The 20,341-nt window shown below is 41.0% G+C and overlaps 1 protein-coding gene and 1 long non-coding RNA gene across 6 annotated transcripts in view; one reads left to right on the top strand and one right to left on the bottom strand.

The window, feature by feature from the left end:
* The window catches only part of pde4dip (phosphodiesterase 4D interacting protein), a 71,761-nt gene that overhangs the window by 39,259 nt on the left and 12,161 nt on the right, over positions 1-20,341 (bottom strand). The gene's annotated exons all lie outside the window — the stretch shown is intronic.
* LOC116725828 (uncharacterized) lies at positions 347-19,830 on the top strand. The gene is made up of 4 exons (XR_004340494.1): positions 347-357; positions 647-655; positions 7,410-7,414; positions 19,694-19,830. It is a non-coding gene; the product is annotated as an uncharacterized LOC116725828 (long non-coding RNA).

Here is a 20,341-nt window from a genome sequence, read left to right as displayed (position 1 = left end):
TCCGCCGTATTTCAGCTCACACAGAGAGACTTCAGCTGAACCGATCCACCGGGTCACCAGGACATCGGAACCAGAACCGGGTTACTGTAGCTTCAACTAATGAAATAATAAAAACTGGAACTAATAAAACATTTCTGTTCACCGGAATAAATAAAAGTGGGAATTAATGGAGAAAATCTGTAACATAATCATAATACAAAACTTTGATCTTTTCCAATTCTGCTCCTAAAATGAACCAAAGTATAAAAAACTAAAACTAATACTACAACTAATAGAAAATAAACTCAATATTATCATACTAGTAATAACTAATAAAAACTAACAAACACACTCTAAAAACTAATTAAAACTAACTGAGTTAAGCAGAAAGTGAAATAAATAAGCTATAATGTAAAACGGACTGCAGATGTTTCCTGGTTTCCCTGCTGATGTGGCCAGAAAAACTCGGCTGATTTATTTTAGGAATTACTTCAGTTTTTCTTCTTCAGAAAATATTATTTTTAATAAAAACGGTGAGCTGGAACACGTCTGGTTTGGAGATCATTCTGTTAAAATAAATACCTTTCAGGATGAAACACTGAATGCTTGCACTGTAACCCAGGGGTGTCCAAAGTGTGGTCCGAGGGCCATTTGTGGTCCTTGGAAGAATGTTGCAGTTCAATAATGCTACAAATTTGGCAGTAATGAGAATTTTAATAGTAAATTTAATTCTTCTTTAATGGAAATTTTTAGGCAGAAAGTATTTTTATTTTAACAGACGTGTTTTCTTTTCATTTTAACGTCATAAATAGGATTATAAACATTCAGCAACATTTTACTAAAAACAAAAAAAACATTTATTGTTCTATTAAACTTTAGTAAGACAATTTATAGAAACTTCTGATGTTACATTTTGTTCAGATGTCAAATAAAAAATGTGTGTATGTTTTTTATGGACCATAATTGTGCCTGAATAAAGAGGATGGACTGATCGATATAAAAAGTTAGTATTTAGAAGAGTCATGATGCCAGTTTGTGTTTTAAACACCTACATTTATGGGCTTAGTTTTTGCTGCATTCAGTCAGGAATATGTTTCATTAAGAACCTGATAAATTTAATTTTGATGTGTAAGACTATTCCTCTACAACAGGCTAAATAAATCACATTATTAATACAAAGTTTTGACTGTAACTTTACAAACATCAAACCCATCAGAGGAACCAAAGGTGGAATAAACAGATGTTATTAAAACAATAGTGAGGAGCAGAAGATTTCATTTATTTAATTAAAGACATAAGATATATATTCTCCTCCTCTAATATTTGCTTAACTCCTTGTTAGTTGCCGTGGCAACGCAGGTTTACCACTAATGCCTCTAATCTTTGGGTTGAGCTGCATTCAGTCAATAATCTGTTTAGTTCTGATCTATTTTATTTAGATCTGTTTGGTCGGAGAAACCAAAGAGGTCAAACATTTTAATCTGAAAGTTTTGTAGCCATCAAGCTTCTTTCTTTTCTCCACATGACTGAGCAAACCTGAAATCAGACCCTAAACCAGAACAGAAACCTCTGATTTTTCAGAAAATCTCTCATCGTTTTTCACTGAATTTATTTAATTTACCGTCAGGCAGCCGCTCAGGCAGCCCAGCAGGTCCTTTTCTAACACTTCTGTAAATTCTTGTGTAACTTTCTCTGGCCTGATCCAAAGTCCTGTAGAGCCATGAAGACATCCCGACTCCAAACCAGGAAGCAACGTTTGAGCTGTGAGCAGAGCTTTCCTCTGCCTCCTAGTGGCCGTCGGTGGCAGCGCAGGCGGCTCCTGGCTGCCTGACAGCATCATTACTGGCAGAAAGCGTGTGTCCACAGTGTCAAACATCCTTCAGGCCCGACATGTGTTTGCTGCCTGTTGGCGCTCGGCGTGGAAACACTTGATTTGTGCGGCTCTGACAGGAAAGCGTCCTGCTAAGTTAATCTTTGTGTGCGCTGCAGTGCCAGAGCTAATCAGCGGACGTCAACACGCGTACACACTCCGTAATGAGCCAGCGCAAAGACAAGCACGGCTCTGTGCCGCGGCCCAAACAGCCAGAGCACAATATTTACCACAAACCATTCATCTTCAGACAAACGCGCACGCCGGCCCGCAGAGGAAACACGGAAAGCAGAGAGAGCCGGCCCAATCTGCTGGGGTAAACAGAACCGGGCCGGGCCCGGTGCTGCAGGCCAGCCCGGGCGAATACTTTCCATCAGTTTGTGTAAGCAATGATAAACACTTTACATGCAATCATAAGAGCATGCGTTTCACTGGAGAGCGCCGAGCTTTTCCCACCGCTGCACTTCACAGAGAGCGGCTCTGCGTCTCATTCCGGCTGTTTATGGCAGATCCAAATTATGGTATCAGGTTCCCCCCAGAACCCAACCGACTGTCATGGCCGACGGGGAGGAACGCTACCCCTCTCTGAACTGCAGGCTGTACGGGAAGAGAGAGAAAAACAAACCCAGACCTTCAGAGAAAACCTTCTCTCCTCAGAGGAAGAGCTGCTGGAAACGTCCCAGTTAAAGCCCGGACAAAAACATCAAGAATCTGAACTTCTGGGCCGTGTGCATGTAAACCTGAACTCATTCCGGTTCTGGATATGAATGATCTGAACATCTCAGTCTGAACCAAACATCTCATAACGTCTTCATGCTTTGCAGTTTCTAACAAGCCTGCAGTTCACAATGTGTCCACTGGGTGGCGACAGCATAATGAGACTGATGTTGAAAACTCATGAAAGCTTTCTGGTGATGATGCAAACATTCTCAATAATTATTACTCAGAAGCTAAACATTACAGTCAAAATGGATGGAAATAGTTCTGACATACGGGTCAAAGGAACCGTCGCGTGACCGCGTAGGGGTCAAAGGAACCGTCATGTGAACACGTACGGGTCAAAGGAACCGTCATATGAACACGTACGGTTAAAGGAACCGTCGCGTGACCGCGTACGGGTCAAAGGAACCGTCATGTGAAAGCGTACGGGTCAAAGGAACCGTCATGTGAAAGCGTACGGGTCAAAGGAACCGTCATGTGAACACGTACGGTCAAAGGAACCGTCATGTGAACACGTACAGTCAAAGGAACCGTCATGTGAACACGTACGGTCAAAGGAACCGTCATGTGAACACGTACAGTCAAAGGAACCGTCATGTGAACACGTACGGTCAAAGGAACCGTCATGTGAAAGCGTATGGGTCAAAGGAACCGTCATGTGAACACGTAAGGTCAAAGGAACCGTCATGTGAAAGCGTATGGGTCAAAGGAACCGTCATGTGAAAGCGTACGGGTCAAAGGAACCGTCATGTGAAAGCGTATGGGTCAAAGGAACCGTCATGTGACCGCGTACGGTCGATGTGATGCCTCCGAGGTGCAGCAGAGCGTTTGTGCAAACAGTCATGTGGTGTCGGTTGTGTCTGCCCTGGTTTCTGCTCTCTGTGGATGGAAATCAAGCGTCGGGTCAGCGCAGCCTCAGGGCCGCTGCACTCAACCATCAGCTGGCAGGATGAACAGCGATGGCATAATGAGAGCAAGAGGAGGGCGGGGGGAACGGGTCAGAACCAGGAATGAATCAGGATGGAAGGAGGAGAGGGAAGAGCATTGGAGAAAGGAATGAGGTCAAAGGTCATGGCAGCCTGAACCTGAATGTGGGACAGTTTCCTCTGGTTGAGCTACAGAATGAGAGCTGGAGATAAACATGAGCGTTAATGTTTCACCTTGTTATTCATTCATCTATAAATGTCATTTGCTCAATTTAATTTGGAGCTAAATATTTAACAAAATATTTATTAGTAAGGTAAATATTTAGTTTACTATTTAGCTTCAACCTGAATATTTATGTTGCTAACAGTTAGTTAGCTAAATATTCCAAACTAAATATTTAGTTAGAAAGCTAAATATTTATTTGGTAAAATAAATAAATATTTAGCTTTCTAACTAAAACTAAAAACTAAATATTTAGTTAGAAAGCTAAATATTTATTTGGTAAAATAAATAAATATTTAGCTTTCTAACTAAAACTAAAAACTAAATATTTAGCTAAGTGAATAAATATTTGGTTAGCAAGCTAAGTATTTAGTATATTTAGTTTGAAGATAAATACTTAGTTATTTAACTAAATATTTAACAGTATAGTTAATAGTATTTACCTTAAAGCTAAATATTTAGCTTGCTAATATTTAGTTAGAGACTGACCGTTATAAATTAATAAGTTGGTGAAAACGTGACTTAGAAATGAACCCAGACTCTTTTGTCTTAGACTAAATAATCCAGATTATTGTTAATTTTCGACTGTGTAGCTTTACAAACGGCACCAATAAATAGATGTTATAAAAACAACAATTAGCAACAAAAGATTGAAATGACTTCATTACAGACATACAGGCTCAGATATATACATACACCTCCTCTAATATCTCCTTCACTCCTTGTTAAATTGCCAAGGAGATTCATGTGTTCCACTAAAACCTGATGATGCATTTTCCACACATACCGCAGATCATATTAAAACAGTCTTAACCCAACAGTTTAAGATGCTAATTTGCATTTTAAATACCTGAATTTATGTTTTGTTTGAGCTGCATTCAATCTAGAATCTATTGAAGAGTCTGATCTATTTCATTTAGATCTGCCTGGCTGAAGGAACCAGTAAGGAGGTAAAACTTTAATCTGCAGGTCTTGTGGCCATCCAGCCTCTGGCATCATTTTCTTTACAGAACTGGTCAAAACGATCCTGCTCCAGTGAAACGGGAAACAAACTGCTGTGTTTTATTTGTAGTAATCTGTTTACTGTTGGCCGGTGGATGTGCTGTAAACATGACTCCTTCCTGAACGTAAGAAATGAATTATTTTAATGTTCTGTCGCTATTTTTATGTCCCATGTTATAACTGAGATAATGTTGTGAAATGAAAACCAGCTGAACATACTCCAGCCTTACTGACAGCTACCACAGTGTTAGCCTCTCTGTGTGGAGCAGCCAAGCCTTTAATTATGCTGAGGTCAGGCTGGGACATCAGCTCAACACTTTGTGGCTGCGCATCGTGTGAACATGTTCCATCTCTTACATTTTAAGCTTCTAAAACTGTTTGGGTTCAATTTACATCAAGAGTCGCGTCAACCGCTCGTCTCCAAACATCGTATGTCAAGATTTCAGGCACTGGAGCCTAAATGAAACACATTCTCACATCAAACTGGCAAGCAAGGGCCTGTTTCAATTGCATTTATTAGTTTGAAATTTCCCCAGTTGAATGAAATGAGCAAAAAAGCCCAACAAATTTGGAAAACATTGTGCCGGTGCCAGGCGAATTATGCAGCGCTTGGCGGTCTGGCCCTGGGCTTGGGCTGCACTTCATTAGCCATCTTCTCTCTACCTTTCTCTGACAAATTCAATAAATGTTCATCTGGCTCCAATTAGGCCCTCGTTAGCAGTAATTGGCTTGGTATTTACTCACAGCATTACTCAGTAAGGGTACGCTCAGTCTTTCAGGCTTGTTATTTACCTGCCAAGTGCGTGCGCCCTGCAGAAAGCCTTCAGATCTCCTCAAAGGTCAACTTTCCTCCATCTAAAAACCCACATGGCAACATATATCTGTCTGAAGCATTGTTCCCGTCTCCAGTACACTCAGTTCCTGGCAGCTCTACTGAAAAATATGGTTTTCAAGATGAGATTTAAGCTGAAGCTGTGGAGAGAGTTGACCAAATGCAGCAGAGGAGACCTTGACAAGAGAATGGCCACGTTCACCCAGCAGCCGATGAGAACCAAACGGCACAACTTCCATCTTTTCACTTTCGCAGAACTAAATCAAATATATGTCCGACAGTTTCCAAAGCGTCTGCATTTTCTGAACGCTCATGTCGCATTTATCTGACTTTTATGTCAATGACGTGAGACATGCGTCACAATTCTGCACCAGAACAACCAGGCGGTAAATCCTGATGTAAACAACGGCCGAAACCTGAAATAAAGAACTTATGAGTTTACTAAAGAAGTCTGTGATCGCATCACAATCCCCCCGTTCCTACATCCGGCGGCGCTTTAAAACAGATTTCTCTACAGAAGCTGCAATAAACACAGTTGAATCTTTATTTATTTATTTATCTGCTTTTATTAGAAGTTTATTTTTAGAAAATTCAGGGGAGAGGAACTGTAAATTCAAGAAGATAACTAATTACATCTGAAAAGTCCCATGAAAGCTTCACAAATTATCTAGCTATCCAGCAAGAAAGTTAAAATTATGTAGCTAGTTACCTTTTTATCTAACTAGATGAATAGTTACCCATCTATTGATTCATAGCTGGCTATTTTGCTAGCTAGTTAAATATTTATTTTACTAGCTATGTAACTAGCTACCTATCTTAGATAAACAGATAGCTAGTTATCTAATTTGTGTAACTTGCATGTGACTTTTACAGAATTAATGAGTAACTTTCTGGCGTTTACAGGTTTCTTTGGAACATTCGTCTTATTGTTTTCTGGAACATTCAGGTTTGTTTCACAGAACTAATCAGTTACTTTCTGTAACTCGTTCACTGAAGTAGTCATTTACTTTTATGAACCTCACATGTTTGTTCCCTAATAGCTATCAAAAGGTTTCTCTGACGTTTTGTTGGAGGTTTTAATCTTCTGGACATAGAATTCACAAGATAGATTAAATCCTAAACATAACAATTAGGCCTGAATATATAAATTAACTATCCAAATTTATTCTACGCTTATAAAAGTCTAAAAGGTCCATTTTAAAGGTGTTGAGTCTGAAGCCTGTTTGAGTCATATCTCTCAGCACAGCTGCTTGTTATTACAGGATGGGTGAGAAACGGAGGGAGAAAGTTTAGCTGGTGTTTTTATGTTTTTAGGGGCATTCAGAGGGTGGATTAGCGTTAAACAGACAGGGATGTGTTTCAGGGAGTTTTTTTGTTCAAGGTTTTTACTGGAAACTGACGCAGTAATAATAAGACTCGGCCTCATTCAGCTCCAGGTTCTGTACCATTAAACTTGATGGTTCAGTACCAACGTTTCTCTGGCAAAAGGAACTATTTTTCCAGGGTGGCCTGAGACTAAAACGTAAACTGGGAATGCTGCCATTCCAGATCCACAGGAAGAAAAAGATGAGCCTGCAGGAGACCCTGGATATGTTTCTGCTTTCCGACAGACAAAACCAAAAAATATTCACTAAAATTAAGATTATGAAGCTTCTCTCAGTACAAACGTGGCTCAGCGTTGTTAAAACCCGATCAGGGTTAGAAACAGGAACTGGAACATTACGGAGAAACAATCCGAACCTGGAAGAGTCCGAAGGTTTCAGACGGAGAAGCTGCTGCTTCTCTCTCCTCTGCTAACAATTACTCCACTTTATAGTTCCCTCAATTATGGAAAAATCAGAGGATTTAACCGAAAAGCACCTGTTCCTCCTGGAGCTCAGCAAAAAACCTGAGTTTCGACACTGCGCCCTGAAAGTGGCAGTTCCTGGAAGCTGCAGAGTAAGCGATGCCACGTGGACGCGCAGCAGCCAGAGACGTTCTTCTCCTCCAATCATTTTTTCTTCCCATTTTTCTCTGGAATGTGAGGAAAGCAGGAGGTCTGCGCCACACATGTTCCTCTTTCACAATAACTGATCCCAACAGGGAAAACTCACAGAGAAACTCTGAGGAACGCAAAGACACCAGATCAAACAGGATCCAACACGGACACAACGGCTGACTTTGACTAGACCATTTGTAGAGCCGCAGGTGTATTCAGAATCACTAATCATATGTCCATTTATGTTTTTTGTAGAAAAATAACTTTCTCAGTTTTTTTTTTAAAAAAACTGGTTTTTCCAAAACAGAAAAAGGGAAATTTATGGAATAAGTGAAAACGTATCAAACTGTGATTCTGTGCCTTACCAGAGGCACCAAACCGTCAGAAATCACAAAGTTCAAACGTCCAGTTTCAGAGGGAAGGACTCCATGCTAGACAGCGACCTCCACTTCCTGTTTGTTCCAGCCACGCGTAGCGTCAACGTCTGATGACATCACACTTTGAGTCGCCTGATTAATTCGCTCCAAACCAGGAAATGGAAAAAAACCCCCAAAAAACAAAAAACTGCTTGTTTTGCTTTTTTCCCAAAGTTTCCAATAAAATTCACTGGAATAGAACATTTCAGCAATGAGGCAGTTCAAAGTGTTTACATCATAAACATCATAAACATCATAAACACATCGTTCAGTCACCAGTTGTGAAAACCAGAAGCAGATTTTACATTTTGTCTTTCAGAAACTCAAATATGTTGGTGATTGTTGATTATTTTGGTTCAAAAGTTACTAAACAGCTTAAACTTTTTCAGTCTTGATTTAAAGGACAAACAGTGTTTCAGCTGTTTGTCCTATTTTTATTATTATATATTATATACATTTATTTCACTGAGATTAAAAATCTCTTTTACAAGACAATCCTGGACAACAGCAGAAAACTGAGATTACAGAAAACATTAACCCCGTCACAAATAAACTACTTAAAAGATTCATCAGTTAAAACCTTTACAGAGAAACTTCTTTAGATTTGTTTTTCTGAAAATGGTTCCCAGAAGACGGAGCAGAAACCTAAAAAGACTTTTGTCCAAGTTCAGTTTGGACTTTTGGGGAAGTAAAAATAATTTCTCAGAATGAAGAAATTATAAATGGATTATAAATAAAAACATGTTGTTTAAGAACGATGTGTAAAACTTTTAAATCTTGTTATAAATCCATAATTAACAGAATAGAGACGTTTAAGAGAAACATGCAGGTACAAAACGTCTCCATAGTTCAGACAAACATAAAGGCGCTTTCTGTATTTCTCAGTTTGTACCAAACCTCTGCTGAAGGACTCGATCCCCGAGCATCATCCTGCCACCACCGAGCCAGAATGTGGCGGGAAACCAAGCAATCCTGATGACACGACTAACAGAGGAAGCTGATGTTTCAGATTTACCTCCAGCCGTTCAGCAGTCGGTTTTCCTCGACCAGCTGCATGACTCGCGGTTTCAGTCATGTTACTGTAATAAATGCCGTCTTGTATGCGGCTATTAAAGGCTGACATTACTGTCAGGGTAATTGCAGGATCCAAGCAGCCGCAGAGTAAAAGACTTTTCTTAGTTTATAACTGGTTCCATATGATCTCTGTTCAATAGATCACATTAAAAAATCTTTTACTTCATAAACATACAGATAAGTTTTACATGCGGCAGAAAGGAGCCAAAATGAAGAAGCAGCAGCAGAGACACAGCGAGGTGATGAAGATCATTTGTTTTTAGAATCAAAGCCTGTCTGTGTGTCTGTGTCTCTGTCTGTCTGTGTGTCTGTGTGTCTGTCTGTCTGTCTGTGTGTCTGTCTGTCTGTCTGTCAGGTTGTAATATTCATACAACTGGGAGCAGATTATTGGACACTTTAACTTAACAATTATCATCCGTGACTGACGCCGTGATCAAGTCAATATGTTGTCTCTGACCCGCTGAAGAGGGCTGCAAATTTACTGCACAGACCTGGAAGCAATTAGCAGTTCAATGCGCTGCGTGTCCAGGTGGTGGCGCTAGAGCTCAGTGCAGCCGGACGCTCCGTGAACCCTCCACAGATGTTAAAGTCAGAGATGACGTTATGCAGTTCTGAGCTGACAGATGTAAGAATAACAGTCATCATTTTATTCATTAATGGCTGGAAATCTGGACTGAAGGGAAAGTTTTGCTGTGCTGCTGCAGCTGCGTTGCGTTGCTGCAGCTGCGTTGCTGCAGCTCTGAGGATCCTAATGAATGCTGCTGCTGCTGCATTATGCATGCATCCTGAAAATGTTCCAGGAATACACCTGCACTGCTGCACAGCGAAAACACATGCCTCCAACTTTTCTGCTTCACCAGGTTCAAATACTGTTTTACTCTGCAGAACCCACAGAACCAGAACCAGAACCCAACCTTCAGGTTGAAGTCAAGCGGACACAAAGCTGATGATTAACAAACAGTTTAAGTGAAAAAGCAGAAACCAGAAAACGTATTTTCAGTCAAACATGTTGAAAACCTTTAAACTGCCTCAGTGCTCCGTCTGTCTCGGTTCTGATCCAAATCTCCAGGAGTTTTAGAACCAAACATGAACAGAACCAGAGCGAAGCTTCATCCATTATCTGATGAAGGCTGAGTTTCCACCAAACTCTCTGGAAATCACCTGCGTCACACTGAAACAAACTAAAACACCTGAACCAAGTTACGGTTTTATCTTTCATCGATTTAAACAACGAAACGTCTTTATGAAACGATGCTAGTAAAAAATGCTCAAAGGTCCGATTTGAAACTGGTTCTAAGTCAATGAAACCGACATAAGATGAGCTAAAGGAAGAATAACTGAGATAAGGTAAATTAAACAAACGAAAGCTAAATAAAGTTAAAGCTAACTTGGCTAAACTAAGCTAAAGCTAGCTTCTCTAGGCTAGAAGGGTTCTAGCTAATGTAAGCTAAAGGAAGCTAAGCTAAACTAACATTAAGGCAAAGCTAAACTAATCCAAGTTAAAATAAAATGAACTACTGAAGTTATAGATGAGCTAAACTGAAGAAAGTCAAACTACACAAGTTCAAGCTAACCTAGCTAAGTTAAAAAGAAGCTAAGCTAAATTAAACTAGCTTGGTGTATTTTAAGCATTACTTTGTTTCTTATTAGTTTCTTGGTCAAACATTAATAACTTGTACTTGATTCAATCTGTGAAATTAGAAAATTAAGTAGAATCTTTTAACATTAATGATTCTGTTGAATTTTTGACATTTTAAAAAACAAACATTTCTGAATTTTTACAAAATGTAAATGTAAAAATGTCTTAATATTCTGAATTTTTACGTAGAATAATCTAAAAAATAAGACAAATGAATTACAGACTGCTTGGAAAATGCAGATCAAAATTAGTATTTGTTTAAATTAGTGTTAATCTCTTGAATTATTTTTAGTAAATGTTCAAGTATTGATCTAAACCTGAGTTAATTAATAAGCTGTAAATCTCTGAAGAAAACACTTAAAGATCTTTCAGAAATACTGGAAAACATTTTAGATTACTAGATGCAAATATTTCCTTCTACTAACCTAAATCTGAGTTATTAGAAGTAAAAATGTAGGAAAGAAAGCAGATTAGAGAAGTAATTTTCCATGAATAAAACTTGTTAACTTCTGAGGATAAAGCAGAAATGTTCTGAATAGAGGTTTGGTTTTGGTTGATTCCACTGAGGATCGATCCAGGCTGGGATTCAGGTCACCAGATGGGAAATTATCTCCTGAACATTTCCTGTGATTCACAACCAAAGTATGTAGAGCAGCAGAGTTTGCATTAGTGAAACACGGACGGTTCTGCAGCAAACTGGATGCAAGAAAGGTGAAGTGACTGCAGGTCGAATCAGCAGAACGTTTCTGAGTGTGTTGGTGTTTCAGATGTGCTGGTTGGCTGAGCTGAAAGCTGAGCTGCTGCGTATCGATCCGCCGGTCTGAGTGCTGAAAGCCGACCCGCCTGCCGCCCGGACGTCCATTAAGGCTCATCCGCCGGATAAACGGCTAAAAACAAACCCTACACCAGGGGTCGGTCTCAGTTATATTACTTTAAAATATATATAAAAGATGCCATTATTACTTTCTAAACCTGATCCTGCAACATTTATCATTATTATATAATTTTACGGCTACAAAATAAACTAGAAAAATGTGCATGTGCTGTGAAAATGCAGTGTGAATGCTGTTAGCTGGTTTGTTTGGTGAAAATTGCAGGAGCATTGTAAATCAGCTGCAGAAGAAAACAAAAGCTTTCAAAACTGTTGAAGAGGAGCGAAAAGTTTCAGCAAATGAAAACATCCACCTAAAGACGATTAGAAATCTGTGCAGAACATTTTTTCAAAACTGCAGTTTATACGGAAAAATGAGCTAAAAAGCTAATGCTAGCTGAAATACTAATGATAGCATGTAGGCTTTCATTAGCATGTTGACCTACAGTGAAATACCCCAGGCAGTGTGAAAAACCTATGTAAAAGCTAGAATTAGTTGAAGAGCTAAAACTAGCTTAAAAAACAATGATAGCCCTGGGTTAGCACTAGCATGTTGACCTAAACTCCCACTGACTGCAGTTAAAACAGGAAAAGCAGACATTCCTGCTGTTAGTGTTTCTGCTGACATATCAGAGAAACACCAGTTGATGCATGTTTGGCCTCCTCTTCCTGGAATGAAGCACATCTTGAAGAAGGGTGGAGGCAGCAGCTTCTGAAGAAAAAACAGTGATTGGCTGCAGCTTCCCTGCACTGACATGTGATTGGTGGATCAGAGCTCAAACTAGTTTCTGTTCTCAGGAAATTAAACTAACAGTCAGTGTGACAGACAGGAGAACTGGTGCAGCAAGCAGTTCATGTGGACCAAGAAACTTTCTTCTGTTTCATCTGTGTGGATCTACTGAAGGATCCGGTGACGATTCCCTGTGGACACAGCTACTGCATGAACTGTATTAAAAGCTTCTGGGATGGAGAGGATCGAAAAAGAATGCACAGCTGCCCTCAGTGCAGGAAAACCTTCGTACCGAGGCCGATCCAGGAGAAGAGCGCCGTCCTAGCAGCTTTAGTGGAGCAGCTGAAGAAGACTGGACTCCAACCTGCTCCTGCTGATCACCGCTATGCTGGACCTGAAGATGTGGCCTGTGATATCTGCACTGGGAGGAAGCTGACAGCCTACAGGTCCTGTTTGTTCTGCCTCATGTCTTTCTGTGAGAAACACCTTCAGCCTCATTATGATTCAGATACTTTAAAGGAACACAAGTTGGTGGAGCCGTCCAAGAACCTCCAGAAGAACGCCTGCTCTCGTCATAATAAGTTGTTGGAGATTTTCTGCTGCACTGATCAGAAGTTTATCTGTTATCTCTGCTCTGTGGATGAACATAAAGACCATGACATAGTGTTAGCTGCAGCAGAAAGGACTGAGAGGCAGAGAGAGCTGGAGGAGAGACGAGGAAACATCCAGCAGAGAATCCAGGACAGAGAGAAAGATGTGAAGCTGCTTCAACAGGAGGTGGAGGCCATCAATCGCTCTGCTGATAAAACAGTGGAGGACAGTGAGAAGATCTTCACTGAGCTGATCCGTCTCCTCCAGAAAAGAAGCTCTGAGGTGAAGCAGCAGATCAGATTCCAGCAGGAAACTGAAGTGAGTCGAGTCAAAGATGTTCAGGAGAAGCTGGAGCAGGAGATCACTGAGCTGAAGAGGAAAGACGCTGAGCTGGAGCAGCTCTCACACACAGAGGATCACAACCAGTTTCTCCTCAACTACCCCTCACTGCCACTCAGTGAGTCTAAAGGCTCATCCAGCATCAACATCCGTCCTCTGAGACACTTTGAGGACGTGACAGCAGCTGTGTCAGAGCTCAGAGATAAACTACAGGACGTCCTGAGACAAACATCTCACTGATGGAACTGAAGATGATTTAATAACAGAACCAGAACCAAAGACCAGAGCTGGATTCTTAAAATATTCACGTGAAATCACTCTGGATCCAAACACAGCAGACACACAGCTGGTCCTATCAGAGGGGAACAGGAAGGTGGCAGTGATGCCTCAACCTCAGTCTTATTCTAGTGATCCAGGCAGATTCATTAAAAAGCCTCAGGTTCTGAGCAGAGAGAGTCTGACTGGACGTTGTTACTGGGAGGTGGATTGGAGCGGAAAACTAGTTCGTGTTGCAGTCGCTTACAAGAGCATCAGCAGAGCAGGAAGGAGGAATAAATCTTTATTTGGCGGTAATGACAAATCTTGGGCATTAACTTGTTCCCAAAAAGGTTTTAACTTTTTTCACAATGACATCTGGACCTCCATCTCCGGTCCAGTTTCCTCCAGACTGGGAGTGTACCTGGACCACGGAGCAGGTCTTCTGTCCTTCTACAGCGTCTCTGAAACCATGACTCTGATCCACAGAGTCCAGACCAGATTCACTCAGCCGCTGCAGGCTGGGGTTTATGTTTGTGGTTCTGTAGAGTTCTGTAAACCCAGAGAGATTTCCTCTCATCTCTCTGATTATTGATCAGGGTTCATTGTTCTGATGTCTCTGCTGTTCAGATCTTCTCTGTTTAAATGTATTTCTCTGCGTTCCAGGAGCCACAATGGAAACCACTGCTGATGTTTTCAGAAATATTACTCCAAAACTAAACGTAAACTTCTTTGGCTCTGATAGTTTTGATGTATTTAGATGTTCTGGTTTCTCTTCCACTGTTCTGCAGAACAAATATTGTTCTTGTTTAAATCAGTTGAGATTGTAATGAACTGAACTTGCTTCTGTTTTCCTTATTATAATCCAAAGAAACTGAAATCAACATCAACTATGAAGTGATGCTGATTTAGTCAAATTCTTTAGATGCAGAAAAACTGTATTGTGTCTTTGTCTTTCTTCAGTAAAACATCTTGATTGTAGAGAAATGCTAAATGTTTTCTCTTCATTGTTACAATAAATTGTGAGTTCTGTCAGCCAGTGGTGAAGATTTGATTTGCACAGACATGTCCTCCTTTCAAAAGCCACACAATCTGCTGCAGGCGCTAATTCAACACTCAACTTCTCACAGTTTAAATAGAGAAAAAAATGTAATCTGGTGACTAATCTAGAAGACTTGCAGACATTTAATAATATTTCAGAAACATTTATTTCAGATTTAAAAACAGTAAAAATAATGTAGGATCATTTTTACAAATTTAGATAAATTATTTTCACATGGACGTCGCCATGTTGTCTATGCTGCAATGCATCCTGGGTAGATGACACATGCTAGTTGCTAGCTCCATTTAGCCAAAACAAAAAAATGCTTGCAACTGAAACATGTTTAGCCCTTCCAGTTTGAACCAGAGCACATTGAAATTAAATTTAATACAGAAATGAGAAGGAGAGATGAAGATGGATGAAGAGAAAAGACCATCACTGAAATAGCTGGTGTAGCTACCTGGCGATGCTAACCAGGAGGAGAGCAAAGCTGCAAACAGCTCCAGTTCCTGACTCATGACGCTTAGCGTTAGCATCAGGATCAAAACACTTTCCCAAATTATGTGTGTTCTGATTTGGTACTAATGATGTTAGCTCCTGCTAATGACAGGCGCTGGCAGCATAATGTTAGCTCTAGCTACTGATGTTAGCTCAAGGTAATGGTGTTAGCGTCTGCTAATTGTGCTTGCCCTTGGTAATTAGGTTAGCTCCTGCTACTGGAGTTAGCTGCTGGTTATTGTGTTAGCGCTAGCTAACATAGCTAACAGTAGATCACCAGTCGATGATGTTAGCTTGTTTCAGTCGACATCTTGTCTATAGCAAAACATGAAAACTTCAATCAATCCAGACATTTCATCCTCCTCTCCACCTTGTGTTTTGTTGGGAGGCTTCAGGTCCACTTTGACCTGCCCACGCCGTCGACCCAGCATGCATTGCACAGGTAAAAAATGGAGACCTCTATAGGCAAAAAAAACAATAGATACACCATTTCTAAATGAATTATGGGCTTTTAAGTGTCACAAAGAACTTAAACTCTGTTTTGACTCGATAATTACATTCCAACATGGAGATGTCTGGCAGAACTTCCCTCTGAGGTTCTGCACCGTGTGAGCAAACTGGACCTCTGCTTCAGTTCCAGCGTCACACACTCTGTCTTTTATTGCTTTTTAATTCAGCAGCAGCAAATCAGAGGCAGCAGCTTCAGGGCTCAATTCAAACACACGCACATATACTGACCTATTTAAAACGCCACAACAACCTGGGATCCAGGAGAAGCTGGAGGAGATGAAACCTCCGCAGATAGGATGCGGCGGCGCTAACGCTTTGTTTCTGGAAGCGGTAATCCATCTCTGACAGACGCGTCAAACCATGCGAGGCTTTTCAGGAGTCAGAACCGACACTGAGGGCAGAATAACAGATTAGCAACCCTAATTTGTCCTGAGGTTTTAATGGCTGAAATTATATGCAATCCTCCCCCATCTTCCATCAATCTAAGTGTTTCCGTGGTCGGTTTGATTTCACATTTATAGGCAGCCATGTGCTTCCAATTTCTCCTGAGGACTAATAAAGACCACTTGAGACGGCGGGCGTTTTGACTGGGTGATTTTTCTCCTCTCAGTTCTGAGAACCTCCGCTGGATGTTTGACAGCTCCAAAAGCAGCTCCGGCAGGTTCACGTTTCACCCGAGTTAGCCGGTTCCCTAACCCGACCCAAATGTGGACGGAGGACAAACAGAGCGAGCCGCGGCCTGGATCCAATAAGCCTGTTAGGCTGAGGGGAGCAGCGCGCCGCCGCTGTCAGGAGACGTTAGCATGACGCCGCCACGGCTTTAATGAGCGCCATCACAGCGCTGGGACTCTGCTTCCTGTCAGAAATCAACATGTTTCCGTTGGTTACGCCTCGAGACGCTAACCTGTAAACAACACGGCGTCCTGACGGGAATCAGACGGCGTTCAGCTGAGTTGTTTCAGAAAACTGGCGACCTTCTCACATTTACTCCAACCAAAATAACCTGACATTTCAAAACAGAGGCTGTTTGGTTATTCATAAAGATTAGCGCTTAAATGATTAATAACTTAATACGAGGCTCTGGGGAGAGACTCCTATTAACCAGCCTTACTGGTGAGAATGCAACCAGTAAGGCTGCATTCAGGGCACTGATCAGTCCGCCTTAATGTGACTCCGGTCCGCCTTAATGTGACTCTGGTCCGCCTTAAAGCGACTCCAGTCCGCCTTAATGTGACTCCACTCCACCTTAACACGACTCCGGTCCGCCTTAACGCGACTCCGGTCCGCCTTAACACGACTCCGGTCCGCCTTAATGTGACTCCACTCCACCTTAACACGACTCCGGTCCGCCTTAACACGACTCCACTCCACCTTAACCCGACTCCGGTCCGCCTTAATGTGACTCCACTCCACCTTAACACGACTCCGGTCCGCCTTAACACGACTCCACTCCACCTTAACCCGACTCCGGTCCGCCTTAATGCGACTCCGGTCCGCCTTAATGTGACTCCGGTCTACCTTAACACGACTCCGGTAATATTGTAACTTTTTCTTATTATTTCAACTTTTTTCTCGTATTATAGAAAAAAAAATTGTGTTTATTACTTTATTCTCATAATAACCTAAATATTTTTTCCTAGTCTGGCCCTGATAATTTGTTGTAGTAAATAAGAATCATCAGAGGAAATCCTGGAAAACAAAGACGCTGTAAAAACGTGGAAGAAGATGTTCTGGTCACTAAAATATTTATTTCTTGTATTTGTACAATGTTTAGTCTGGACTTCCTGAAGTGGATAAAACAGTTTGAACCTTGTGAATAAGTTGTGACGTTCTTTAGATGCTGATTTTCTCTGACTTGAACAGAACCAGCTCCGGTTCTTCAGGAGGAAACAGGCGTTTGGATCAAACTCCAGGTTCTGCTCTGGTTCCCATCTGTTCATCTTCAACCCGGACTCTTCCAAACTAATCCCAGCTCATCAGAACCAGAACTCTGTCCTCTTTGGATCTGTAAATGGGCAGAACCTCTTGAGCGATATCAGAACCGTGATGATCCTGGCCGGGCTCCCAGAACCCGTCGGCCCGGCGAGAAAAGCAGAATCGGAACCACTGCGGCCCGATGTCCTCCAGCGTTCAGGAACACTTGATCCCAGCATCTCCACTGGTTTTCCTTCTGCGCTGATGGAAACCAGCAGAAAGATTTCAAAGAACCACAACAGCCCAGATGATTAGACATCGGGTCAGAACGGGAAGAAGCCGGGTTTGCTCGGTACGCGGCCATAATTACGGAAAGCTCAGGCTTTCATTCTGATTCATATCATGTATTATTTGAGCTGCTTTGATGATCTGCTCTGAGAAAAGCAGTTTGTAAAAATAAACTCCAGAGAAATACGAAGAAGAACAAAATGCCAATGAAAAAAGAAAAACTACTTAGAAATAAAATAAAAAACACAAAAATCCCAGTGGAATGAAAAAAAAGAAGAAAATAAATTCCAGTGGAAAAAGGGAGAAAAACTGCAGTGAAAAGAAAAAAGTCTCCAATGCAAAATAAAAGAAACTTCAGTATCATGAACAAATTGTGTTTTACATCATAATTAAGGTAAATTTCCTGGTAATCAATTAAGTGGTTGCTATGGTGATTGGCATCTTTTTTTAGGCCCAAACAGGAAGAGAAACCAACAGCAGGAAACAGATTTACCCTCAAACAAAATGGAGCTTTATGAAAAGTGGAGTTAAAATAATTCAAAGAATCAAAACCTCCTGACGGAAACAAACATTTATGTTTATGTATCATCAGTGTTTTAGATCTGAGACGTCAAACAGAACCTTCTGGTCCGGTTTCTCCAGAACCACCCACTGGAATATAATGGGAGTTAATGAGAGTGGGCGTGTCCCTCTGAACTCTGGCCTCTGATTGGCCAGAAGAGTCCAACACTCTGACACCATGTCACCAAATCAACAGCAACATATTTCATGGTTTAAATACAAATGGAACCAGAAAAAAGGGAAGGATAAATAAAAATAGCAGTTTCAAATCTTTTTCATTGTAAACTTTAATAAAAACATTTGTGGGATCCTGCATTAAACACGTGTTGCTTCAGGTCCTGATTTAAAGTCACGGTCACCCAGATAAATCCGCGCCCATTCACACCCCGCTCCGTAAATCACAGCTCACATATGGAAATGCCAGGCGGCCTGTTTGGATGCATTAAAGGCATGACTCAGCCTTCTGAAGCCATTAAACGTCAAAATGGGTTTGACCCCGGGTTAAAGACCCGGAGCCGTTCTAAAAGCTGTCAGTCTCAGGACGCCGTCCAGATTTTTTCACCTGCGTTTCCAGGAGGTGAATCACTCCCCCAGTAATTACCTCAGCTGGCCTAATTAGAGCTGACAAAGTTTAAAGGTAAAAGCCCACCTGCCTGTACGCTATAAACGGCTGCTTTTGATTGGACCACATGGCTCACCGCCCAGGGCTCCACCTCATCAGGGGAGGCTCATAAAAAACCCAACAAGTTTTCTACTGATTTCCTGCATCAATATGAGCACAGTTAGATAATAAGGTCATAAACAGCTAATAACCCAGTTATTCTGGGTCAAATTAAAGGCACATTTCACCTAATTTGAAGAAATCTGCTCAAATAGATCCATTTCATGTTCCTGGGACATATTGGGAAATTTAGTGCCCAACGCTGGAGGGCAAAAGACGATTCTTTACATGCCATTCCATCCATGGCGGAGCTGCCGCGTTAGAACCGTTAGCTAACTGGAACCTGGATGCAGAAATTATTAACTCAGTGCAGTGCGCCACAGCAAAGGGAAAATAACAGAAAAATAGCAGAAAAAACGTTAAAGAACAACTCAAAACCACTTTGATCGCTCCCTGAATCGGCTACGCTACACACAGACTCGCTGCCATAGCAACTGAAAACAACGCCGCTTTATGTTTCAGGATTCAACAGCCAAAACAAGCTCAAACATTTCCCACACAAAGAGCAGAACACTCAGTCTGTTTCAGTGTCATGTTGTCAGACTTATTTGTTTTGCGATTATTAATAAATGATCGCTGTGGTAGATTAGCTACTGCTGCCATTAGCTAAGCTAACACAGCGGTGGTTGATTAGCTAATTTAAACACCTGCCCTACTGATGAAGTGGTGTTTAGGTCGCCTTTTCTTATTTTGTAACTGAACCGAAACACATAGAATTCCACAGCACACCTACATGTTAAGGTTGTCATAGTCAAGCTAGCATAGATGAACTACTTCCCTCTCAATCGCTATTTTTCTTCTTAATTAAAACTTTTCCTGACCTTGTTATCTAGTTGTTTCAGTGTTGTCAATTAGTAGCAAAGCAATGCGTCCCTTTTTCTTTTATATATCAGGCATACATTTAAGATTAAGAAGCTAAAATATTTAAAATCAATGCTAGTCATTGTTAGCGAGCAGTTTTTTGCCCTCCAGCAGGTAGATGGGCGCGGGGTGCAGCACACTTCATGTCATGCAGCAACGGGTTTAGATTCATTGGGAAATTATCTATACTGCTTTAGCACTAGCATTAGCCAAGGTTGGGTTGTAACTAGTTACATTTACTCAGAGTATTTTACTCAGAGGAAGAAATGTGCTTTTAGGAGTAATTTTACTACGCTGTAGTTTTTATTTGAGTAAAATTTCTGGATCCTCTACCCACTGGGAGAAACTTTACTGAATGAAGAACAAACTTCAGTTTTTGTTAAAGTTTCATAAATTTTATGTTGAACCATTTATTTCCTTTGCCTGATTTTGTTATTTTCTAATTATATTAATTTATATTAATTCTTTTCTTAATTCTTAAAATATAAAAAATTCCACATA

The sequence above is a fragment of the Xiphophorus hellerii genome, chromosome 9, assembly GCF_003331165.1.
Source record: "Xiphophorus hellerii strain 12219 chromosome 9, Xiphophorus_hellerii-4.1, whole genome shotgun sequence".
NCBI classification, from domain to species: Eukaryota; Metazoa; Chordata; class Actinopteri; order Cyprinodontiformes; family Poeciliidae; genus Xiphophorus; species Xiphophorus hellerii.
The sequence above is the reverse complement of the archived record's forward strand: the minus strand, read 5'-3'. Positions and strand labels throughout refer to the sequence as shown.